Genomic DNA, 27720 nt, shown 5'->3' with positions numbered 1-27720 from the left:
CGATTTGAGTGTGGAGTTATTTTTAAATTTAAAATATCAACATTTTAAATTATTTAAATTTTTTGAATATTTAAATTATTTAAATTTTTACGATTTAAATTTTTTGAATATTTATTTTAATTTTTTACTTATTAAATTTTTTAGATTATTTAAATTATTTAAATATTTATGATTTAAAATTTTTGAATATTTATTTTGAAAAAAAATTATTTCTTTTGTAGCATTTTCAATTAAAAAATTGATTAATGCTATTTTCTGTTAATCATAATTTTTTTTAATTGAATTTTAAAAAAAGTTTGGTTATGAGTGTTGATCAGAATTTTCAATACTGTGAAAGTAGTGTATTTTGTTATGAGTTATAATAACTTGAATTAAGTTTTGAAACTCTTTCCAAAACTCATAACCAAACAAATTTTCTTACTTCACATGTCAAATCAAACTTTCAAAACTCAATTCCATACTCAATTCAACACTCTATTCAAAAATCATAATCAAACAAATTTTTTACACTCAAATCATAATTCCACAACTCACAAACTCAAAATACAACTCATACTCTCAAATCATATTTACAAAACTCTACCAAACGCAACCTTAGTTTTGCTCTACTTTGCAGTATGGGTGGAGTTAAGTTGGCCTGCTATGTTTTGTTAGTTGTGCATGCACTTTGTAGTTGCTTTCCTAGCTATTTTCTACTTTTCTTGTTTTGTTTATTGATTCCTCACCAACTGGAGGTTAGAGCTTCAGTTAGCTCCAAGCTCCTCTTTATTGATGTTCTGTATCTTTTTACATGCTTTCATCAATAAAGATTTGCTTTGCTGATCCAAAAAAAAAAAAAAAAAAGACAGTTGTTAATCAGCATTGTAATGTACATCATCCTATTGGCAAGTGACAAAAGATAAATTAAAAAAGACATATATAAGAAGTTGGTAAAACCTTAACACTAATTAATAATCATATGTATAGACATCAAGTAAAACAATACCTACATATGTATATGTCACGACCCGCTCCCCGTATCCAACGGTTAAGTATCGTGATGGCCAGTAACTGAGATTGCCAATTCTTAAACAAATTAATAAACGCGAGCGGAAGTAATATTTAAATAAGGGTACCAAAATAATCATCGGAGTTTCTATTTTTATTACAAAATATACTGACCAAAAAGGCCGATATTTACATAGAAAAAATATCATAAAAGTGTTGTGTGTGTCTATTCCGCAGTCCCGCATCTAAGACTTTCCAAAGCTATTCCTGAATTGCATTATTTCCTGAAAATTGGTAAACAACTATAAGCACATGGCAGAGTGAGAAATATTATACCGAGAGTGTAGGGAACACGAAATAACCATGGATAGTTATATAGCCAAAACATTTAAGATAACTTAGTCGGAACAAATAATCCTTAAGTAGCAAAACTAAGATTATGTAAATAAATAGCCATAACCACGGTACAAAACAAAACAGAATAGAATAGAACAAAGGTCACAGGTGTGACAATCAAAACAGAGGTACGGATTCAAGAGGTGGCTCGTACGAATTCTAGAGGTGGCTTCCACAATAGTGTAGCATTTAACTCCGCACAGCACTTTGTTTCGCACAGCACAGAGGTGCGGATTCAAAAGGTAGCTCGTATGGATTCTAGAGGTGGCTCCCACAATAGCGTAGCACTTAGCTCCGCACAGAACAGAGGTCAACGGACCCATAACAAACAGAGGACCACAAAGTGGCCAAACAGAAGCCAATGGTTATGTAAGTCCCCCAAGGCGTGGGACTCCCGTAGTGGTACTTACAAAACATAATTGTATATAGGGTCAAAGCTAAATATTCTTAAAACATAAAACAAACATATCCACGGGTTTCCTTTTCACAAATAGGGTTGAGATAATAATCCACGTAACTGAAATCTTTATAAAACATAATTTTTATTAATATACTAATAAAACATACTTGTATAAAATAGATTTTGGTAAGTCAAAACATACGTAAAACCTTTTCACAAATACGATTGAGATAATAATCCACGTAACTGAAATCTTTATAAAACATAATTTTTATTAATATACTAATAAAACATACTTGTATAAAATAGATTTTGGTAAGTCAAAACATATGTAAAATAGATATAATATAACTCACCTTAACTTTAATACTTAACTCTTTCTTTCTACTACCAAAAACTCTTTCAGCTTCCATTATTTTTTTCTTCCTTTCCTTTCTTTCTTCTCCTTTTCTTTCTTCTTTCTTCTTTCTTTTCTTTCTTCCTTTTCTTCTCTAGGTGAAACGCCTCCCTATAAATAGGGAGGTGACCCCGTCCACGGCCAACACGTGGCTAGGCGTCGCTTTCTCTCAGATTTAATTCATAGTTATATAGATTTATTTTTATCCTTAATAGATATTTAAGATAATTACTATTTGATCCAATATTTTAATATAATTATATAAATTAATTAATTTTTAATTAAATTACACTTTATCGTATATCAACAGAAAATAAATTATTTATTTTACTACTACGCCCATTATTATTATTATTATTATTATTATTATTATTATTATTTATATTTTGACCCCTAAACTTTTAATAATTATATTGTTTTACAAAATTACACATAATAATACATAATAAATTATATATTTTCCTAACTGAGATTAAGTAATATTAGTATAAATTCTACAGAATAATTAAAAATCTGAGTTGTTACAGTATATATAAAAGAGTCCTTCTAATTTGTTTTATTGTGTCATTTTGGTATATATATAGTTTGAATCTTATCAATTTGTCATTTATTTTTTAAAATTATATCAATTTAGTTCTATAGATATCATGTGTTAAGAAGTTAGACAGAAATCATTGACAAAATGGTTTATCCTCAAGGGAATAAACAATTTCAAGTTGGATTCAACATCTTAATCATTTTGAGAAGAGCGAATGGACTACTCTACCATTTGATTTCAATTTAATTTTGAATGAACGCATGAATTGGACTAAATTCAACAATATGACAAATTAAGGTATGAAAAATTTATGGGTAAAATTGATGCAATCAAAATTATAGAAAATAACATAAAAGAAATTGAATGGCTTCTCCAAAAGTATAGAAGTCCTTTCCAGTTCAGCTTATGGGAGGTTCACCACAAGTCTCATTTTAGGAATCCTAGTCGTTCATTTTCTAGGTCTCTATGTAAATCAGATATAAGAAAACTTTATTGATATGATAATTGTAGTTCCATACTTTTTTTGAAATTTTAGAATAGATTATTAATTTTTTTGATGATGGTTGTACCTTTTTTTGGCATAGTCAATTAGAGGCCGCCACGGGGTATTAAATTTTGAAAGACGAGAAGCCAACACGTGTCAACCTAAACCGTCCAAATAATGAGTGGGTCGACCCGTGAGGCGCGTGCCATAATCTGGCTATGGGTTTACGACGAAGGAGTAGACTTGGTCAACTCAACGATTACAGGTTCTTGACTTTCAAGAAGTGGTTGTAGAGCAGTCCCTAATTTCTCTTAGCCATAACCACCAGGCAGTTATAAAATAGTAAGGAGGATCTACCCATAATGTGTGACATGTCCAACTTCTAGAATTTCTTGATACTCAAACCCATTATATCAACTAATGTGCTAGTGAGGTGATCTCTAAAAGCATGGGAAATAGACACGTGGCAAATTGTTATGAAAACACAACCTATCAGTTAAGGACGAATTAACTCGAATTATGGAATCATGACAAAATAAAGGTAGAATCTGAATGTGGAGTAAGAATATAGCACGACTAATCAACAAAGGAAGAGAATGGGCAGCATCAAGAAGATGATCATGGGATACGTGTCATAGAATATTATCAGCTTATTTAATCATGTAACTACGTCCAGTCTTTTTTTTTTTTTTTTAGTGTTGACGACTTAAAGAGTATTGAGCATGCAACGAGGAGGGTGGATTCCGGTGTTCAAACGACGAGGACGTCAAGATACCAGGAATCATGGACCAAGAGAGGGGCTGCTCACAGTCTTTGTGGATAATATCCCTAACTCCATGGATCCGAAAGGGCTGTATAAGTTGTTCATGAAGTTTGGTATTGTTAAAGATGTCTTTATTCCAAAAAAGAGACGCAAGGTGAAGAACTCAAGGTTTGGTTTTGTGAGGTTTGATTGCCCTGTGGCCATGGAAATGGCAATCCAAAAAGCTAATGGTTTGTGGGTAGATGATAAGGCCCTGGAAGTAAAGAGTGTCGAATACAACAAGGAGAAAGTTAGGCCAAGGGTCAATCCTCAAAATCATGTGGATGGTTTAACTAATCGCAGGTTCAATAATGCAGGAGGTGATAGGAACGTGGTTCAGTTGAGGGACCATAGATCCTTTGCAGAAAGTAGTTGCTGACAAGACCAATCAATATCGGGATAGCATTATAGTAGAAGTTAATGAGGTGGGTAATGGATGGTTGTACGAGAGTGTCATTATAAGGCTTGAAACGAATCGCTGTGCTCAAGAGTTGCAAGAGGAGTTAAAAGTACAAGGAGTGGGAGAGGTTTTGCTAAGAGAGGGAGGTGGCAGAGATGTAGTTGTAACGTTCGATTCTAAGGATGATAAGAAGTCTAAAATGCCACTGTTTTATCCATGGATCCATGAATGGTGTGAGTTTATTACTGAATGGAATGCTGATCTAAAATTGGACCAGGAGAGAGGCGTATGGCTAAGCTGTTATGACATTCCCCTTAATCTCTGGAGTAGCAGTACCTTGAAGAAGATTGGAAATTTATGGGGTGAAGTTGTTAATATTGAAGGTGATGTTAGCAATCCAGCTTCATTCAGAAGTGCAAAAGTCAGAGTTGCAACAAAAAGTACGGAACCTATTAATAAAGTAATCACCCTGGAGTGTAAAGGGAAGGTTCATCCAGTAAGAGTTTGCGAGGAGCAAAGGGTATTGTCTGAAGTGGTGAAAGAGGTGTGCAAATGCAAGATTCATCTAGATGAAGGGTCTAGTTCCTTTAACAGTACTGATCTAGGGCCTCAAGACAAACTCAAAGAGGAGAAGGTGAAAAGGTAAGACGTGGCAGCGGAATCAGATGCTGAAGTGGCCAGAAGGAATGAGCTGGATCATGTTAGTGAAACATATCAGATGAGGAAAGAGGTTGAGCTAGATGAAGATAATGGGTTATTGCACGCTTCGGCAGTAGATGACTCACTGAATGACTTCGGAAAGGTAAATAGTGCATATGAGAAAGAGGCAATGATGGTGTTGGGAAGCCCTGACAAGAGAGTAAACGAGGCATATCAAAAGGTGGATGGTCAGGTGTATACACCAGGCTTTATAAAGAGTTGTAGTGGATCGGTTATAGATAGGCCAGGGATTAACTTAGAGGTCTTTTTGGGCCAAGCTCTAACAATCAATTGTGGGCCATCCGAGTATGTGGTTAGAGCAGCCCCAGAGCAAAGTCGATCAAGTAAGATTGGGGCAGATAGGCCCAATGAGGAAACCAAAAAGAGTAGGCCTAATATGTTGTGTAACCAACCTAGTCAGTCTAAACTGAGGAAGGGTATGTCGAAAGAGAAGAAAGGCTCGAAGGACAAAGATAAGAAGGGCGAGAAGAAGAATCTGGGTCACTGTAATCAAAAACAAATCGGTGGTTTTTCTGGTTTTGTTAGAAATATGAACCAGATAAGTGCATCATCTAGTAAGAAAGGGTCTAAGGGAGTAATTTTCAGGCCGGCAGTGGCAGCTTTAGCGTCCTCCTCTTCGTATGGCAGCAGTTCAGGGGAAGATAGATTAATCCGGGAAGAAGCTCGCGCTACTCTTCAAATGGGGAGGCTGTTAGGGATTAATTATGAAGGGAAAGAAGCTGAGGCCTTAAACAAGATCTCTGAAATGGAACTGAAGGACAAGGAGCGGATGGGAGAGGGTCAGAGATTGTGAGTTGGGCTATGTCTAGAGGGGTTGTAGAGTTATATTTGTCTTCTAATGAAGATTCTATCATGGAATTGTAGAGGAATGGGTAGAAGGGAGAAAAAAGACAAGATTAGAAGTCTGATTGTAGACAGAAAAATTGATATTGTTTTCCTCCAAAAGACCAAGTTATCAAGTTGCTCTGAGTTAGAAGTTAAAGCACTATGGCCAAAAGCCAAAATGGATTATTTGCATGTAGATTCCGATGGTAATTCAGGAGGTTTGCTTTGCATTTGGGATCCAAGGATTTTCCAACTTTCAGATTGCTGTTGCAATAGGAGCTTTATACTACTTTCAGGTACTATTCTTAATTCCTTTGAGTGTGTCTTAGTTAATGTATATGCTCCTAATGTAGTAGATGGGAGAAGGAAGCTATGGTAGGGTTGAAATCTATTTTCTCTAAGCCCTGGTGTCTTGGTGGTGATTTTAATGAAATCAGAAGTGTGGATAAGAGGATAGGCTGCTCTAGAAGGGACAGGGGTATGAAGGAATTTAATAGCTTCATTGAGTCATGTGAATTGTCAGAAGTTCCTTTGCTGGGAAGGAAGTTTACTTGGTGCAGTGCACAAGAAGGGGTTAAGTGGAGCAAGTTAGATAGGTTTCTAGCAAATCCAGAATGGTTAGAAGTTTTTAAACTCAAATTGTGGGGTTTGCCTAGAATTTTATCAGATCACTGCCCTTTAATCCTCATGGAGGAGGAGAGGGATTGGGGCCCCAGACTTTTTAGATTCATCAATGCCTGGTTGTTACACCATTAGTTCTCAGCTTTTTTTGAGAAAGTTTGGAAGGAGGCAAGAGTAGATGGGTGGGCAGGTTTCATTCTTCAAAGTAAACTTAAATTGCTTAGAGAGGCTTTGCGAAATTAGAATAGAGAAGATTTTGGGGATGTCTCAGCTAAACTTAAGGATGCTGAAGAGGAGTTGAACAAGCTTTATTTGCTAGCAGAAACAAGAGCTCTAGTAGATTCAGAAAAGGCAAGGAGAAAAGTGGTTAGCAGTGTTAGTAGTGAGGTCTGGAAGCTTAGTAGAAGGGCTAAGTGGATATGGCTTCAAAAAGCGAGACTCGACTGGGCTTTGAAGGGGGATAAGAACACTAGATTTTTCCATGTTATGGCCACTAGTAGGCAAAGCAAGAATGGGCTCAATTCTATTACTGTTAGGGATAGGGTGTTTGAAGACCCTGGGGAAGTTAAACTAGAAGTGTATAGTCACTTTAAAAAGCATTTCTCAGAGGATTGGAAATTCAGACCAACCCTAGATGGTGTTTTTAGATTTGTTAGGAACAGTCAGGCATTCGAATTGTTAGAAGCAGAATTTGCAGAGGAAGAACTATGGGCGGCCTTAAAAAATTGTGATGGTAACAAAGCTCCAGGCCCAGATGGGTTTAACCTATTATGCTTTCAGAAGCATTGGAAGTTGATGAAGGGGGAAGTGATCCAATTTATGAAGGAGTTTCATATCCATGGTAAGCTGGTAAGGGGTATCAATAGTTCTTTTATAACCTTAGTGCCTAAAAAAGAGAATGCAGTTGGGTTGGAAGATTTTAGGCCCATAAGTCTTGTGGGGTCTCTATACAAAATTTTATCAAAGGTGTTATCATGTAGACTTAGAAAGGTTTTGCCTGAAATAATTAGTGAAGCTCAATCTGCCTTCCTTCGTGGCAGGAATATTTTGGATGGAGTCATAATAGCAAATGAGGTTGTTGATGGGTGGAAAAAGGCCAAAAGGAAGGGTGTGATTTTGAAACTTGATTTTGAAAAGGCCTATGATTCTGTCAATTGGGAATTCCTCTTCTCTATGTTGTCTAGATTTGGTTTTGGTGCTAGGTGGATTGTTTGGATTAGAGAATGTGTCTCCTCTACTAGGCTATCAGTCCTTGTGAATGGTTCTCCCACTGAAGAATTCTCTCCCCAAAAAGGGCTAAGGCAGGGTGACCCTCTCTCTCCTTTTCTATTCATTATAGTGGCAGAATGCCTGAATGTTCTATTGTCCAGAGCATTAGATATGAATTTAATTAAGGGTGTTAGGGTAGGGGTTAATGGAGTTCTGGTGTCCCATTTGCAATTTGCAGATGATTCTATCCTATTTTGTGAGGCTGATGAAGGGGAAGTAGTCAATATAAAGAGGATCCTTCGATGTTTTGAGCTAGTATCAGGGTTGAAAATAAACTATCATAAGAGTGTGGTTTATGGAGTAGGAGTGGAATCTGTTGTCCTGGTAGATTTTGCTATTAAACTGAATTGTATGATTGGCTCAAACCCTCTAAGGCCTTAAAGGAACATCAAATGCAAGCATATGAACATCCCATGGGGACTGAAATGACATGTTAAATGGTTCCAAACCACTGAAATGATGCAAGCAATGTATGCTCAACACTCACACACCCAAGGCTAACAAGCCAAAATGCAAGGTGGCTATACAAGGCATGTCATGGATGGCCAAAACAACCACAAACAGACCTTAGGCATACTAAAACATGCACAAAAGTTTCACAAAGCTAAGCCAAAACTAGTAAGCATAGTGGTCTAAATGCTAGGCATATGTTAAGGCAATTTCATGGCATTACAAGACAAGTATGCAAAGCAAGCATGGTTTGTCCAAACCAACTTAAAACGGAGATAAAACATGGCAAAATACTACCAAATACCCACTAAGACATGGCCAACGTGGTCTTAACAAGATGTTCACACATGAGACTAAAATGGCCAATATTGAAGGCAACAAGGAGAGGGGATGACCCTCTCCTTCTTAGGACCTTAAAGCACCATCCCCACCACTGAAATCCAGAGGGATTTCAGTGGTGAGGAGGCCCAAACAAGGTGGTCCTGGAGCTCACCAAAATAGCACAAAATGGGGGGCCAAACAAGGCCTATGAGGGGTCAAACAACCCCAAACGCCAAAACAACCTTAAACAACTATTTTAAGCAAGTAAAAAAAAGACTTTTATATGTTATACACGAAGCTCAAAAACAGATGCAAGGTAGGCAAAAAGACTATGCAAAAATGGAGTATTTAAAGGTAAAGTTCTTACCCTTGTAGACCCCTTCAAGAACAGCACTCCAGCTGCTTTCCTTAGGCCAAAACCAGCTCAAGAACTCTGAAAATCACTCCTTAGTACCTCAGTAGCTAAAGGAAAGTGTAACTCTAGGTGTTTGTGTTCAAAACTATGAACAAAACACCTTAAACACCAAAGAGAGGGAGATATAGAGATAGAATAGACACAAGACTCAAACCCTAATCTCAGACCTCTCTCTTGAACTTCTGGAACCCTGGAGGAGGGAGGAGAGGCCCTCCCTTTATAGAGGATCACTCTTGAAAAGCTTACAAAACAAGCTAAGCAAGAGTGAAATATGGAGGGGGGGCAAAGTGTATGCCAGCTAGCATAGCTGGTATAAAAATATCTGCAAAAGCAGATGTACAGTGGTCGGCCAGCCAAAAATGACAAATTGACCAAACAAATGGTCGACCGACCACAAAGAGTGCCGACCGGCCAAACATTTGGCCGATGGCAATAAAACAATGGCCGGTGGCCTCAAGCCATGGCCGATGAGATGTGGGGATGGCCAACAAGCCATTCCCTACTCCTTAAAAGCAAAACACAAGTGTTTGGTGCAAACACAAAACAGGCAAGTCGAGAGGTCTTGAGGCAAGGCGCTTGGCCGAGACCTCTGAGAACTCAAGACGAACACGAACATGGATGATCACCGAGTGTTCAAACGGTGACGTCCATGTCTTGAGGACGGTCAAAAATGGGGTGTCTACAGCAGGCCATTACTTGTGGACGGAAGGCCACTACTTCTGGCCCTCCGGCCACTTGTGAAAAACCCAGATATTTGTTTCCAACTGCCCCCCAAAAGCTTTAGCTGTTTGTACATAGATATTTTCGACTGAGGCTCATGTTTTTCTATATATACTTGACCTTCTGTCATGTTTTTAGGTTATAAAATTTTCCAAAGGGACCAAAACTTGAAATTCTCTCTATCTCTATCTTGCAACCTGTACACTCCCTCTCTGTACACTTCCTAAACCAATATTGGAGCTCTTCTTGTTGAGATTGTTAAGTCCAAATTTCAGCCTTTGAGAGTGAAAGACTTATGGTTTGTGAAACAAAGTGTTATTCCTCTTCAAGAGGTATAACCTTGGCCTTCTCTACATTACTTTTTTTTCTCAACTTTTCTTACTGTTTTTAGATCAATTTTGGACTATTTTTATGGGCTAAAGCTTGTGGTTTAAGGCTATTAAAGGTAGAAGGGTTAACCACCCTTCTTTACACCTTGTCTCCTAAGCCTTTACACTTGCGTTTCCCATCTCTTTGTCCACTTTTTTTGAGCTTTTAAATACTGATTTTTAGAGTTATTTCGGTGGCAAAAAACATGTTTTGAGGTCCAAAATTAGAGTGGTTAGCCTCCCCTCCTTGTGTCTTGCTTACTAGTTTAACATGCTCCATGTTTTAGCTTATTGTTCTAGCTATTTTTGTCTTAATTCCAGCATGTTTACGACTTATTTAGCACTGTTTTAGGACTTTTTTGGGCTGGTTGTGTCATTTATTCTTTATATTACATGCTTGTAGTGTAATGGTCCTCATAGGTTTGGTGGTTTAGGCCTTAACCACCAACCCATTTGAGTTGATAACATTTGTTTATGTCTTTTCATACTTGTTTTCACCTCTAATCACCTCTGCAACCTCCCTCCTTTCTTGGCTTTTGCTTTGCTTTGAAAGTTGGTTCAAACTAGTTGCTTGTTTAAAGCATGAGATTGAGGTCTTATGCTCAATGGTTTAATCCCTTTGGGGGTTCATTACCAACGGCATGATACTTCTCTCATGCCTAAAACAACTCTTGGTTTGATGCTTCTTTCCATTAGAGGACTTAAAGTTCACCTTTGGACTTAATTTATTAAAGAATGGTTGGTAAATTAAAATGGAGAAATAAAATTAGAATTAAAAGTGATGCAAGATAATAATTTGGTTTGGGTTCAATCGGATGTTAATTGAACCCTTGAGTCTTGGATCGTTTCATACTCATTAGTGATGAAAACGGTTCAAGAGTCATTGTCAACCACTTCCCTTGATCATCCATGATAAGGAGGGGGTTTAAGAGTCTTATTTTTTGTATTTGTTGAACTCGCACCATTTGGTTCATAGGCCATCATACAATGAAATTGCATCCATTGATGGTTTGTGAATCAAATTTACTACTCCTTTGAGCCGTTTGATGATAAGAAGGGGTAAGTTGTGCAAACATACCCTTGAGAATACCCTGTGCTTGCTTTGTTTGCTCTCTGTTGTAGTAGGAAAAACCAGACATCAGTGGCCGGTAGACCAACATTTGTGGCTGGCAGGCCACCACTTCTAGCCCCACCTTTGCAAAATCCAGCAATAGCTTTTTGAAATAATACAGAGTTGTTTTTGAGGTGAAAAAGAGTGTAAGTGTTCTAACTGTGCAACAGAGACCTATTGGCAGCAAAACAGTGACTTTTTCGGGTGGAAATCCGCGCGCATACATGAGCACTCCTCCCTTCCTAGGGCTACTTAATCTAATTACTTAGCTTAGATATTTGTTGTAATTAATTAGTTGTAGGTAACTAATTTTGTAAAGTGTTGTAAATAATTAGTTAGCTAGGCTAGTTATTTAATTTTGTCTTGTAATAATTAGTTAATTAGCTAGAATAGTTTATTAATTTGTTGTTGTAATAATTAGTTAAGTAACTTAGCTAATTTATTCATTTTGTTTTGTAATAGTTAGTTAATTCGTAGTAATTAGCTTAGCTAGTTAGTTTATTCGAACCCTCCTGAGTGAGGGCGCAAAACTTGTAATAATGTGTATGTCTTCTAACCCCACGTCTTTCTCTCTTTTATTTAACTGCTTATGATGATTAGTTTAGGGCATCATGTTTCTTTTAGCATCTTTCATGATTTGCATCCATTTATTTTGCATGTAACAAAGCTCAGTACATCATTCTAACTTGCATTTTCATTTAAAAACTCCTTTGAAAAAGGTGCATAAACTGCATGTTATCAAATTGATTCATATGCCATATTAGTAGCCGAGCTAGTAATTGTATATCGCATGTGTTGTATTAGTCATGTGCATTAGTTAGAGCATACATTTTTCTAACTCTTTTCTTTTGGCTTGCCTTGGAGTACTAGGTGAATATTTTATTGCTTAAGCATAATTGCATAAGTGTGATTGTTGCCATGTCTAGCATGTTCACCATGAGGCTAAGTGCTTAATTGATAAATTGCTTGAATGCCTGCTGATGAAGGCTAATTGCTTGAATTGGAATAATTTGAGTAATGTTCATATACGATCACTTTTTTAAGTGATACATATTCGAAACAATTTTCAAAACAAACATGAATCAAGTATTCTAATTTTTGCAAATTAGTCTATACTTGTACGCGCATCACATAGTAATGCTAGCCTAAATAATCGAAACAAAAGCATATACTATAAATAAAATTCACATCATGATTAGTAGAGGCCAATCTTCGATCGGGCGAGCTGGGATGCTCAATTCATGACCTTCCCCTCCCATACTTAAGTTCTCAAGCCAAGACAATCTTGGTGATGACAGGCACGTGGCCTTTGGCACGAGTCATGGGTTTCCTAAATTTTCAAAAAATATTTAGGTGACGACTTTATATCTGGCAAAGCAGTCCATTTTTGGCAATTTGATTCAAAATTGATTTTCCAAAAAGATTTGCCAGATTTGGACTTTTTGGTGTTTATCTATTTCACATTGCACTTGTGGAATCATATTCAGAACCACGGGAGTCCGATATTATAGGGCTTATTCATCTTCCGAACGGGGGCACGAAAAGTCGAGCTACAAAGTGATATTTTTTATTTATTTAATAGCTTCAAAATACAAAAATTATTAAAATTTATAGGTTATTGATACAAAACAAAATTAAAATAAAACTAACTAAGATTTTAAAAAGAAAAGTGATACTATTTTTTTTATTTAAGAGATTCAGAACACAAAAATTGTTGAAATTTATATGTTATTGACACAATAAAATTAAGAAATAAAAAGGTGATCCCTTGAATTTTTTTTTTAAATACGTAGCTTTAGAATATAAAAATTGTTAAAAATTATTAGTAGTAGACACAAAATAGAGTTAAAATTTGTATAATAAGATATCATAAATGCTTATTTTTTAGGGCAAACTTCACTTTTTCCCCCTATGGTTTAGGCCATGTGCGGATTATCCCCCTCACTTTCAAATATAACCACATAACCCCCATGTGGTTGATGGAGTAATGTGCACCGTTAACACCGTGAATGGCAGACATAAAAATACCGATTTGCCCTTGTATATATATATATCGAAGCTTGCTTACCAATTTCACTTCCAAAAGTCGTGCATTTGAGAAGAGGAAAGTGAAGAGAACTAGGGTTGTTCGATTGAATGATTCAACAAATTAGGGTTGCTCGATTGAATAGATTAGGGTTTAAATCGAACGAAATAGTGTATAGATTTGAGAAAGTAGGGCTTCGATTGTTCGATTGCCACTGATTTGGAGATTTACGAAGCAAACGAAGCCCAAAAGTTCACGAAGAATAAATTGTAAGGTATTTTTTTGATCATTGCTTTTTATTTTGTGTTTCATTTGGTTCGATTTGCTGATATATATATATATATATATGTATATAAAATGTTAGTTGATGTACTTTTTGTTGCTGTATACTGTGGTCCCGTCTGTTTTGTATATTAGGGTTTGTGTGCCTCCTTTTTTCATACCATTAGTGGTTAACTTTTTGTCATGGCACTGTGTGCGATGCAGATGTTCATATCCTGTTGATATGGTGGTTTATATATATATATATAAAGTTCATATATTGTGGTCCCCTATGGTTGTTTGTTTATTTGTAATAAATGATGTGAGTGTATTAGTTTGTTTGTTTATTGTCATTGTGTTTTGTGTGGGGTATGCACTGAAAAGATGAAGTTTATCCCTAATCTTCAGTGTATTACTTTGTTTGTTTCCTTCTTCAATTAACTTTTAACTTTATACCTGAATAATAGGTTTTTTTAATTCTATTACTTTATGCTTTTATATTCTGTTTCTGTTTTGTGTAATCTGTTTTAGGATTAGGTATTATTTATTATTTTAGTTTATGTTGGTTACATGCGTGACTATATCTTTGTTTAGGGTTGTGGCTTGTGGCTTGTGGTCCCAAAATGTATTAATGAAAGTCTTTTCTACTTTAGGAGTGAATGCTGAAAATGTCTGACAAATTCATAACGGTTCAAATGCACTATGCGGGCCATTTTGTCTTTCATTCACATGTTGTTTATGAGGGTGATAGGGTGAATGAAATAATTAATTGTGACTTTGACAAAATGTCTATGTTTGAGTTAAGAGACCTTTATTATGACCTAGTTGGTGGAAAATGAGCAAACATAGATATGTACTATACATGGCCTGGTTATAGTTTAGATGTTGGATTGAGAGCAATGTACAGTGATGCTGATGTGATGAAAATGCTTGAGGCTTATAAGGGTTTGGATTATGTAGTAGTTTATATAGAGAAGGGTGTAGATCCTATTATGGTTTTGTCATCCAATGGTGAGTTGTTATCAGATCCCAATGGTGCAGAACATGGTGGTAATGCCATAGGTGGTGGTGACACAGAACAGGGTGGGAATGCCATATGTGGTACTAACACAGACATTATTGATATAAACTTGTCTAATATTGACATCATAGTTGATAGCATTGGGAATGACTCAGATGATAGTGCAGAGGTAGCTGAGGGTGAGGATGTGGGTAAGGGATGTGAGAGTAGCAATACACAACATGAGGGTAATGATACACAACATGAGAAGGGGTTACAGCATACTACTGACACTGAGTCTATAGAAGGTAATGAGGCTGATGGGAGTGACAGTGCACATAGTGAGACTGAATTTTTGGCTAATAAAGACAGAACTGATAGTGATGATTCTGAGGACTTGGACCATATAGTTAGTAAAGAATATAGTGATACTGAGACTTCTGAGGATAGTGCAGAGGAAAGTGATGACCAAAGTTGGTTGTATGAAGACCTAGAGGGTCCAAATGATGACATTTTTTATGAAACCTCGCATAGAAGAACTGAAGAACCACCACCAAAAGTTAATCTACCAAGTGATGTTGGTTGGTATTCAGATGTTGATGATGATGATGAATTGAATAGTCTTAAAGGGTCATCAAATGAGGTAGATGATGCTGGATACCCAGAATACAAAGAATGTATGATGAAGAATCCCAAACTTGTAGTTGGAATGAAATTTCCCAATCCCCAAGTTTTCAGAGAGTATTTGAGGGAGTTTAATGTGGTGCATGGTTATGATATAAGGTACATCAGAAATGAGAATGTTGGGATCACTACTGTTTGTAGGTATGGTTGTACTTGAAGGATACATGCCTCTCCATTTGGCGGAACCCCAACCTTTCAGATCAAAACTCTAGAGGGAAAACACACATGTGGGAGGAATTACAGCAAATTACACTTATTCCTTATTTCTTCTGAGGTTTGAGAAAATTATAAATAGTATTTTTATTTTATCATGTTTGTCTCTAAAAAAATGAATAATCTATTTTCAAATTCAATCTTGTCATCTAATTTTTTAGGAAACAAATGTAATACAATAAAAAGATTACAAGTATTTGATTGATCCAATCATAATACTATACAGTACCATGTGGTCGTACTTCGAGAATACTCAATAATCACCCTACATTGAGAATCCTAGAAAATAAACCATTTGAAATGGAACCCATGGTGGGCTCCACAGTCCCCTCAAATTTTCTCAACTCTATGTTTGAACTACTTTTTTAATTGGCAAAAGAAAATTTATAAAAAGTGGACAAGAAAATAGCATCAAAGCATTAGAAACATATATCAACAAGTTGACACATGTACCAAGCTTATCATGAACTATATGCCTAACACTTGACAAAACAATAAAATAGGTCAAACTTCACTTTACTCCCTTGTGTTTTGGGCCGGGTGCAATTTACCCCCCTGACATTCAAACATTACCACAAAACCCCTATGTGGTTTGTGGACTAAAACGCACATTAACTTCTGTTAACAGAAGTTGTAAATTGACCATTATACCCTTATCCTTATCTTCATCTTCTTCTTCTTCACTCTCTCTCCATTTCATCTTCTTCATCTGGTGTTCAATGCATAGCAATCTTATTTGGTGTTCAATGATTAGCAATCATATATACATAAAGCAGATGTAAAAACAAAATCAATTTTTATTTTTAAACATAATACAGATATATATATATATATACGGGTAAAACCCAATTGAACTACACAAATAGAATGTTTGATGAGCAACTCTACACACACAAACAAAACCCAATGGATCAAAGTTGTTGCACTAATAGAGAAGATTAACTCTGTGATAGCATTTCCTTCTACAAGTTCAAATCTTTTCTCTATTTCACTGTTTGTAAAATACCAAATGAATCTCAGTATTCAGATCAATACATTCAACATATATTCACACTCCCATTTTGCTGAAAATGAAAAGACATTGAACTCTCTCTTAATCAAACTACGAAACAATAAAGATTAAAGACTAAATCGCTGAGGAAAAGAAAACCATGACACAAGTGAAGACCGATAAGGGAAAAAGTAAAACATAGAGAACAAATGCACTAAAAAAATGTAAAATGAATGCTGAACTGATATGTGATGATCAAATTTAAAGATAAAACATATATGTGAACTGGGTTTGTCTGCACCATGTATGTTTGTATGATGGCAGCCTTGCATCACTTTCAGGTCATTCTTCTGTGAAAATTGAAGCCCCAGAAGTAAGCTTTCCAATGGTGGCAGCCTTGCATCAAAATTCCAACTATGCTAAGAGATATCCCTCTTTTAGTGAAGGCTGCTTAGTTTCGGTCCAACCGAAATGATGCCTAACTTCGACCAACCATATCTCCCTCGTCCAAACTCAGCTTCAGGAGATTCTTGAGTGCAAAATGAAGCCCCAGAAGTCTTCTTTCCAACGGTGGTGGCCTCATAGCTGAAATCCAAGTGTGAAAATGAATAGGCCCGATTCAGCGAGTGGTGCTTGATTCTCTCTTAACGATTTATGCCTGACTCCTTCTCCAACTGGGTTTCTTCCCTCTTCTCTTCTTTTCCTCAACATCCAACCCCTAAACAAGGTGTTTTGAAAGATTTTTTGAAAGAGTTCATCTCTCCTTCATTCATTTCCACTTTTATCTTGCTCGGTTTACCGAAAAACACGACATTTAACAAAATGCGAGCGTCGGAACATCGTAGGAACTTTATTTCAAAAATATTTTGAAAGAAAGGGTTTTAAGATCTAAAATATTTTGATCAAGAAACGGGGTGTGAGGTTTGGATTTGACTCTTCTCACGCCGAAGAAATCGACCCTTTGCACTGCACAACTTTCAACACCAAAGAAGCCATTAGTAGCGCCCAAGTCTTAAGGACGGTCAAAAACGGGATGTCTACAGCGGGCTCTCTTTTGCTCATCCTCTGGTTCACTGTTCAGTCCGGTCTTGCCGCTACTGCAACAAAACTGCCCCCGGCCAGCAAGATTATTTTCGCAATCCATCATGTGTATCCTCTATTGGCCAATCCTCTCGTGGATCTCACTCACGGGGACGTTCTCAACATTCCGGGAATCAGTCTCGGTCTATGCTTGCTCCTCATACTGCTGTTGCTGCTTCTGAGGACTTATCCTCATCTAACCCTTTGAATCCTTCCACCCCGATCTTCTCTCAAACAGATGTTGAAACCCTAATTAAACAGTTTCTCTCCACTTCTGGTACTCCTCCTTCTACTGCTTTGTCTGTCACCTCAGGTACATCTTCTTGGTATTTTGATTATGCATGTTGTAACCATATGACTTCTGACTCTACTATTTTTTCTTCCACATCTTTTTCTTTTTATCTTCCTTCCATACGTACTGCTGATGGTTCTCTTATGTCTGTGAGTCATATTGGTTCTGTCTCTACATCTCACTTGTCTTTATCCCATGTCTAGTCAATTATGTGAACATGGTCTAACAGTCAAATTTTCTACTCATGGTTGTTTGGTGCAGGACCCTCGGATAGGATAGACCCTTGGGATCGGTCGTAAGCATGGACGTCTCTACAAGCTCATTCATCTTCATGTTCCAGTCTCCACTTCATTGGCTACCCCTACGTCTGCTTCATCTGTCTCAACATTATCACCTTTTAATCTTTGGCATTGTCAGTTAGGTCATATTTCTATTAATCGATTGAAATATTTAATTTCTAGTGGTCAGTTAGGTCATATCTCTTCAGATACTTTGGATTGTATTTCTTGTCAACTTGCCAAACAACCGGCTTTTTCCTTTAATAACAGTACTTCTGTTTCTTGTGCTCCTTTTGATCTTATATATTATGATATCTGGGGCCCATATCCTATACCCACCATGGGGGGAGCACGCTATTTTGTTATTTTTGTTGATGATTTTTCTCGTTATACTTGGATATTTCTTATGAAAAATCATTCGGAACTCAAACAACTTTATTACAATTTTTCCAAAATGGTTCAAACCCAATTTTTCAAAACTATAAAAACTTTCGTTCTGATAATACTATGGTATACAGGGATTCTGACTTTTTATCTTTTCTTCAGCGTCATGGTACTCAGCCTCATCGTTCTTGTGCCGATACATCCTAACAAATGGACGTGCTGAACGAAAACATAGGCATATTCTTGATACTACTCAGGCTCTTCTCATTTCTTCCTCTTGTCCTGAAAAATTTTTGGGAGAAGTTGCTCTTACTACAGTTTACACCATCAATTATGTTCCAACCCCAGTCCTTCATAATCACACACCCTATGAGCGATTATATGGTACCTCTCCCTCTTACACTGCTCTTCGAGTCTTTGGGTCTGCATGTTTTGTTCTTCTCCAACCTCATGAACACACCAAACTAGAACCTCGTTCTCGTCTATGTTGTTTTCTGGGATATGGTATTGAACATAAAGGTTATCGATGTTGGGATCCGATTTCTAAACATCTTCGTATCTCTCGCCACGTTGTCTTTTGGGAACATAAAATGTTTGCCTCCCTGTCTTCCTTTCACTTATCTTCTCCAGATTCCACTCTCCACTTTACTGATCCCTCTATAGATTTATTTCTAACTGATTTTGATTCAGGTCTTCCTTCTCCAGACACGCCATTGCTTCCACCTGATCCCATCGAGCCTGTTCTCCTTGATGGTTCTCATCATGTCTCCATGGCTCCCTCGCCTCTTTCTACGTCTTCACCCTCATCTCTTCAGCATCCTTCTTCCCGTAGTCCACAAAGGGTAACACAACCTAATGTTCGTGTTCGTGATTATATTGTTGGTTCTACTGCATTTTCTACGTATGAGCCTTCCTCCTATCGTGAGGCATGTTCTAACCCTCTTTGGCAGCAAACTATGACTGATGAATTATAGGCCTTAGACACAACTCATACTTGGAATATTGTTGATCTTTTCCCTGGTAAGACTGTGATCTGGTGTAAATGGATCTATAAAATCAAGACTCATTCTGGTGGATCTATTGAGCGCTACAAAGCTCGTTTGGTTGCCCAGGGCTTCACACAAGAATATGGTATTGATTATGAGGAGACTTTTGCTCCTGTTGCTCGTCTCACTTCTGTCCGTAGCTTGATTGTTGTTGCTACTGCTCGTAATTGGGGCTTTTTTCAGATGGATGTAAAAAATGCCTTCCTCAATGGTGATCTTCTTGAGGAGGTCTATATGCAACCTCCTCCTGGGTCTACTATTTCGACCCATAAAGTCTGCAAACTGCAACGAGCCTTATATGGACTCGAGCAAACTCCTCGTGCTTGGTTTGCTAAGTTCAGTGCTATTATACATGACTTTGGCTTCACTTCTAGCCCCTATGACTCGGCTTTATTTATTCGCACTACTGCTCAAGGCACTACTCTCCTTCTTCTGTATGTGGATGATATGATTATCACCAGAGATGATAAGGCTAGTATTCTTCGCCTCAAACAGTTTCTTAGCCAACACTTTGAGATGAAGGATCTTGGTACCCTCAATTATTTCTTGGGTCTTGAAATCTCTCATGATTCATCTGGCTATTTTCTCTCTCAGGCCAAATATGCTTCAAATCTTCTCACTCGAGCTGCACTTACTGATTGCAAAACTGTTTCTACTCTGATTGATCCTCAGACTCGTCTTACTCCTCTTGATGGCACTCTTCTTCCTGATGCTACCCTTTACCAGCAGTTAGTGGGCAGTCTTATCTATCTTACAGTTACTCGACCTAATCTTTCATATGTTGTCCACATTGTCAGTCAGTATATGTCAGCTCCTCACACACCTCATTATGATGCCCTGCTTCACATTTTTCGCTATCTCAAGGGCACTTTATTTCATGGTCTTCACTATTCCTCTCTATCTTCTCTTAAGCCTCATGCTTATTCTGATGTTGATTGGGCTGGGAATCCCACTAATCGTCGCTCCACTACTGGCTTTTGCTTCTTCCTAGGAGATTCACTTATTTCTTTGCGTAGCAAGAAATAGACTCTCACTGCTCGCTGTAGTACTGAGGCTGAATATCGAGCTCTTGCAAATACTATCCAGGAACTTCTATGGCTTCGCTGGCTTCTTGCTGATATGAGTGTCGTTTCTACTGATGCGACCTCTCTCTACTGTGACAACCAAAGTGCCATTTAAATTGCTCATAATGATGTTTTCCACGATCGCACTGAACATATTGAGATCGACAGTCATTTTATCCGCCAGCATGTTATTCGTGGCACAGTCTAACTCCATTCTATTGCCTCTGCTGGTCAGCCTGCTGATATCTTCACCAAGGCTCATCCCCCTGGTCATTTCAGTGACTAAGTTTCCAAACTCATGTTGGTTGATGTCTATCCACCTTGAGTTTGAGGGAGGCTGTTAAGTGTATATATTCTGTTAGTGTATATATTTGGTATAAAGTATTTACAATACACCTACCACACCTACTACACTACCACCAATGTATTCTCTCCTATATATAGGAGCTCTTTGTATAGAATTCATAGATAAGATTTACAACAATATAATCTTCTCTCTATTTCTCTCTTTCTCTATACATTAAACTAACAGATTGGATTTGATATGTGTATATATATATATGTATGTGTATGCATGTATACATGATCAAGAAGGAAGGAAGAGTGGAGCTGCAAATGGTTGAAAAATATAACTAGGAAAAAAATGGTATCCTTTGTAAATTGGAAGAGATATAAAGGGTATTTTTGTCATAAAAATTGACTCACTCTCTATAAAGGCGTGTGACTTTCACACTCCGCTATCTTAAACAGAAAAGTTAACCATGCGTTTTAGCTCACAAACCACATGGGAGTTATGTGGTGATGTTTGAATGTCAGGAGGGTAAATCGCACCCGGCCCAAAACACGGGAGATAATGTGAAGTTTGCCCAATAAAATATGACAGCCTAGCCACAAGCAATCAACATGAAAGTCACCTAAAAGAAGCAAAACCAATAACGAGCAATGAACTGAAAGCCACGCCAAAAGGAATTACAAAGCAAGAAGCCACTATCAGAAATCCCATATCAAATGGAATTTCAAACCAACTGCAATTCCAGGACATCCTGCAATGAACACACTAAAGTCACACCAAAGCAACCTCCAATTACGTAAAATTTGACCCTCAGAGGAAAGCAAAGACCACCATGGCTTTGAAATTCCTTTATCAAGAACTCGATGCAGTATCAGTGCTTACGATACTTATCATGCAAATTCTTGCCTTGATAATCTGGTCCAACTCTGCAAAATTCTTCCTTTCCTTCGAAATCTATTCCAGTTACTTTAAAACCATCACTTGAACTCAATTTGGATAGGCTTGATAATCTCATCAGAGCTACTTTAGCAGAGTTGGACATTCAAGCCTTGGATCTTTCTTCGTTAATATGATTTAGGTTCTATATTTGAACCTCACTGTCCATCCGATAATTAAAATGCTTTCATGTATTTGCTCATTATGAAAAATAAATAAATAAATAAATTCCATCCATGAGGGTGTGTTGAGAATATAATATAAATAATAAAATTACCCCTCTTTTTAATAACTTAAACATTTAGAGGAATTGGCATAAAAAATTCAACAAGAATTAGAGGATAGTGTGATGAAAACTTACAGGATATGCAGTAATTCAATATGTTGACTTCAGGAAGACCTCTCCTTAGTATCCTTCTTCTTCAATAGAGACTTTCTAAAAGAAACAAATCTGTATAGTATTATTTAATAGCTCACTTATTTGTAATAAGACTAATTTCATTGTGCTATACCATATGTGCTTATGCATGTCTCAATTTATATGGAATAAATAATTCTTAAACATTATTTCAAGAAAAGTATGTTTTCTTTCCCTACGCCAACAACAGTACAAATATGTGATTCTTTGCTTATTTGTGGAAGCAATTTATGGGATGCTTAATCCGGTGGTGACTTCAAGAATTTTTATAAATGAGATCATTCTATAAATTTAAATTTTACAAATTCTACGAAACTAAAAAACGTTTACTTTGCTTGTTTTTGAGTTTTCAAAATAGTTCAACTTTTTGTTTTTCGTACTTTATTACTTCTTAAAAAAAATTCAAATTTTATTCAAATTTTTTTTTTTTGATGTATCTAACTTAAATATATTTAAAAAGTAAAATATTTGTGAAAAATAATACTCCCTCCGTCCCAAAATATTAGTCCTTTATTTCATTTTTTATTGTCCCAAAATATTAGTCCCTCTTCAAAAATTAAGTACAAAAATAATATAAATTTCCTATTTTACCCTTCTTTTAAATTAATAAACAACATAAAAAGTACAATTATGTATTGATATTTCCAAAAAATGTACTATCAAAAGGATAATTTTGAAAAATCAACTTTTTTCAAATGTAATAATTGTACTACCAAAAAAAATTAGATTCTCCAGAAAAAGACCATTATTTTGAGACGGAAGGAGTAAAATAAATAAAAATTTAGTGAATTTTTATATTTTTTTTAGGACACACGATCCATAAGTCTAATTATAAATTTCTTGGGTTTAAGAGTCCACGCTCTAAATTATTATCTCCATAAGTACATGCTTTTACGAAAAGACCAAAATACTCATAGATTTGGATCCACGTGGGTATGTTCAATCAAAACCCTCTCTCTCTCTCTCTCTCTCAATCACCGACCTCTTTCTCTCTCTAAATCACCTACTTTCCTCTCCTCTCTATCTCTCTCAACTGCTTTGCTCTCTCCTTCATTTCTCTTTATCTCTTTGGTCATGTTTATTTGACTCCATAACTGAGGGGATTAGACTAATAGTGAGGGAGGACCATGTAAAGAGTGTTTGGTTGTGGAAGGTTGTGATGGGATTAACACTCTTGGGCCCTGTTTGTTTCTAGAGATGGAATGGAGGGGATTGATAGTGAGGGGATTAATAGTGAAGGGATTGTTAGTGAGGGTCGTTTGTTTTCAGAGATAGAATAGAGGGGATTGATAGTGAGGGGATTAATAATGAGGGGATTGTTAGTGAGGGGATTGATAGTGAGGGGATTAGTAGTGAGGGGATTGATAGTGAGGGGATTAGTAGTGAGGAATTGTTAAATTATTTTTATATAAAATAATAAAACAAATAAAAAAATATAAAAAATTAAAAATTATATTTTAAAAAAAATTTCCAATATATAAAAAATAAAAAAAATAAAAAAAAATTTCTAATCCCCTCACTATTTTTCTAATACCATCTCTACCTCCTCACTATGAATCCCCTCCCCAAGGGTATTAGTAATACCAAGGTATTAGTAGTACCCTCCCTATCTCTCAAAACAAACAAGGTATTAGTAATACCAAGGTATTAGTAATACCAAGGTATTAGTTAGTCCCAATGTATTAATAGTCCCAAGACTATCTCTCAAAACAAACACCCCATATACTAATCCCAAGGTACTAGTAATCCTAATCCCCTTGCTATAACTCAAAACAAACGGGGCCCAAAGGGACTAGCAATCCCCCGTCTTGGTTGGAATAGCATGGAAGGAAAACACATAGAATTAGAAATCTAGTGATAGGATTAATGGATTAAAATATTGAATAAAATAGATTAAAATACTTTTAATATTATTTTTTTAAATATTTTATTTGTGAAAGAAATATTTAAATTTTTTAATAAATACTATAAAAATATGATTTTTTTTTTATGTTTAGTGAATTTTTAAATAATTTTTATACAAAATTTATATATTTTTTAAGTGTCTCTAGATTAAGTGGACTTAAAAAGTATAAAAATAATAATAATTATAATATTAAAAAAATACTAAAAATAAATATATATTAATTTTATATATTTATACTATTTATAGTATTATTAATCTCGTGGTATACAAACAAACACTTTTTATCTGACTTTTCTAACCTAATACCACAACACTAATAATCTCCTTACTTAATCGCACTGTACTCCCAATCCCCTCCATCCTATGGAGCCAAACAAATGAGACCTTTAGTCTCTCTATCTTTCTCTTTCTTCCTCTAGGGTGTTTGGAAAGAAGCTTTTTCGACCTTTTTGGCTCAAATAGTACTAAAAGACAAAATATGTTAAAATAGTTAATAAGACAAAATATCACATCAAATCCATAATTATTTCACTTTTTCTCGCACAAACATCACATCCAATTACCCAAAAAAAAAAAATCAACCGTCTTATCAAACACAACTATTTTAGCCTATTAAAATAGCTAAAAATTAAAATAGTTTATTCAAATAGCCAACTTCTCAAACACCCCCAAAGCCTTAAACAAATAAAAGTAAAAAATTAAACAGATAAGAAAAATCTATATATATATATATATATCTATGTGTGAAATCAATTTGTATAGATAGAAAGAAAAAAATTCGACAAATAAGGGAACTAATTTGAGTAGGCCAGAGATATTCAACAGATAATTTATTTGGTAAAATTTCAACAGATAGGGAAAAATAGGCTTGATGAATTTCAACCAATAGATTACAAAAATTGAACAGATAGGTTGAAAAAAATTGAACAAATAAAAAATATTTCAATAGATAAGTTCATAAAAATTGAATAGATAAAAAAATTTCAACATATAGGGTCAAAAAAAAATCAATAGATAAGTCAAACGGTAAAATTGAAAACAAAATATCCTCCAAAACTCATCACAATATTTCATAAAGAGTATTTATGACTAAAGAAAAATACTTATGGAACCTAATGCCTTACACCCTTTTAAAATGGCCTTTTCACCAATTTTCTCTCTTTTTTTAATTTTATTTAGTGAATTTTTAAAATATTTTTTCACAATTTTTTTTTTTAAATGTACTAGATTAAGTGAATTTAAAAAATTTATTAAAAGAAAAATTTTAAAATATTTAAAAAGTTGACTAAAGATAAAAAATAAATAAATAAGTAATGAAAAAAGAAAAAAAGAAAAAAAAAAAAAAAAAAAAAAAAGAAAAAAAAAAAAAACTCAAACAGAGTAATTTAAAACTTCTGAAACAATAGGCCTATAATGAATAGTGATCCCTATTTGATGGGAACACTTAACTTTTTGATTGAATTAAGCTATATTAAGTAAAATATTAACAGTATGATTGAATTAAGCTATATTAAGTAAAATATTAACAAAATAATATATATTCAAACAATTTTTGATAGCTTGATAGGTCGGCTCCTATGTGGAGTCCCCCTGGTTAATCCAATCCTCCATTACTTGCAAGTCTTTACAATCAAATTTCTACCAATAGCATAGCTTTGCATATTTGATTTCTATTTTTTTTTTTAACCAATAGATAAGACATTAATTACATTCTGAGAAATATTTACATAATTAAATAGACCACTAACTCTCTATAACTAAAAAGTCAACAAAGTCTAACAATCAATCCACTAAACCCATCAAGTCAAGCCCAACAACTTCTAGTTTTCACATACAACTCTTACAATGGGTATTAAATATAATAACTATATATTATGTCTATTATACATAGTATATTATATTCACTGTCATATTTAGGATTACCATATTTAGGTTTTTCTCTTCCTATATAAAGAAGTCTTGTATACATTATTACATTATTATTCAACATAATATTGAATATACACATCATATAATATTCTTTTTCTTTCTCTCTTAGATATTGTAACATGGCCTCAGAGCTATAAGTTAGGCTTTTGGTGTTCTTCACCTTATCGGAGGGCGGCAACCTTGCCTTGACCACTCGCCAGACCTTAGTCATATCTAATGTCTCACCATAACCACCACACCTTATTTATCCTTTCATCGATATTATCGCCTTCACTCTGCTCAAGCCCAGTCCTGAGATTTTCAGGGCCAAAAACCGATAATCTACTAATAAATTTTTGAGGCCCTTCACATTTTTCTTTTTCATTGAATGAAAAAAAAAAAAAATTGAAGGTAAAAGATAAAAGATTTGTGTCAAAATCACAAAAAATACTTAGCGTTATATTACAACAACTAATAAGTATCGCTTGATCCTTACTCTTCTTGCATTTTTAGAAGCAAATAAATCAATCATACTTGCATAATCTAGTTTTTTTTTTGCAAAATCATTTTCAATGGATAACAATGCTAATTATTTTAAATGGGCCTTTCAATTTTTTAATGGGTCAATTTATTTTAAATTAGTGTAGGCATTCCTTAATTTTTTTGGATTTAAAACATACCTAATTTATTACACTAAACTATAATAGGAGGGGACCTTTTTTGGGTCTATTTTCAATGAATAACAATGCTAATTTTTCTGAATGGGCCTTTCAATTTTTTAATGGGTCAATTTATTTTAAGTTAATTTGGATCTTTTTTATTTTTTTTTTTTAGACTTAAAACATACCTAATATATTACACTAAAGTACAATAGAATGAGACTCTTTTTTTTTTATTTATTTTGAGAGGCCCTAGGTCATGACCTGGTGGGCTTATGCTCAGGGCCGGCCCTTACTCCGCTGCATATCCCTTACTCCGCTGCATCTCTCAACTTTAGCTTTTCCTTTCATTTTCGCTGCTTGTGTCGCCTTCGGTCTTGGTTTGACCGCTGCTTGAGTTGGCCTTGTCTCACGTCGTTCACAGCTTCGACACACTCTGCCCATGCCGTCTTCAACCTCTGCTGGCTTCGACTTGCTCAGCCGTGATCTGCCCCTTGCGACTTTGCTACTTGTTTCAGTGCTAACTTACCACATCTCCAAAGCAACTTCAACTTCTCTCTCTCTCTGTGTTTTTTTTTTTTTTACAACTCCCTCGGATGTAGGGGTGAGCATGGTCCGGATTGGACCGGATTGGAGTGAAACCAGAACCAATCCGTTATTTACGGATCCTGAAAAATTGGAACTAATCCAATCCGTTTAAATCGTGGAACCAATCCGAACCAATCCATTTAAATACGGATTGGATCGGTTTAGGACCACGGATTTATATAATTAAATAACAAAAATATATATATAACACTTTATTTTCATAAAAATATAAATATAGCATCATATTAGTTTCACAATAGCAATATGTCTTTTCATAATAGCGACAAACTGTTCTAGAATTTAAACAACCATAAAGAAACTAGTTCTACCATAAGTATTTAGACCTTTATAAATTAACACTAAAAACTAGCAAACAAAAGTAATAAAAGAAGATACTATGCAAGTTTAGGTTTTGATTTAAGTTTCATATGAAATAAGAGAAGATACTATGCAGGAGGGTGTATAATAAA

General features: G+C 35.4%; 1 protein-coding gene across 2 annotated transcripts in view; it reads right to left on the bottom strand.

Moving 5' to 3' along the window:
• Window positions 1-22269, bottom strand: part of LOC114287705 (UPF0481 protein At3g47200) — a 48871-nt gene extending 26602 nt beyond the window's left edge. Inside the window, exons 1-2 of one of the 2 annotated variants that reach the window (XR_014344457.1) lie at window positions 22133-22269; window positions 874-1271 (exon numbers count right to left, since the gene is read on the bottom strand). The gene's annotated coding sequence lies outside the window, so the exon portion shown is untranslated. Of the gene's footprint in view, window positions 1-873; window positions 1272-22132 lie in introns of those variants that run through there. The other variant, XM_082894637.1, reaches the window with a different exon arrangement.
• Window positions 22270-27720: the final 5451 nt, after the last annotated feature.

Source organism: Camellia sinensis, chromosome 11 (assembly GCF_055761805.1).
Source record: "Camellia sinensis isolate YWXY chromosome 11, ASM5576180v1, whole genome shotgun sequence".
NCBI lineage: Eukaryota > Viridiplantae > Streptophyta > Magnoliopsida > Ericales > Theaceae > Camellia > Camellia sinensis.
This window is presented reverse-complemented; position numbering and strand designations above follow the sequence as displayed.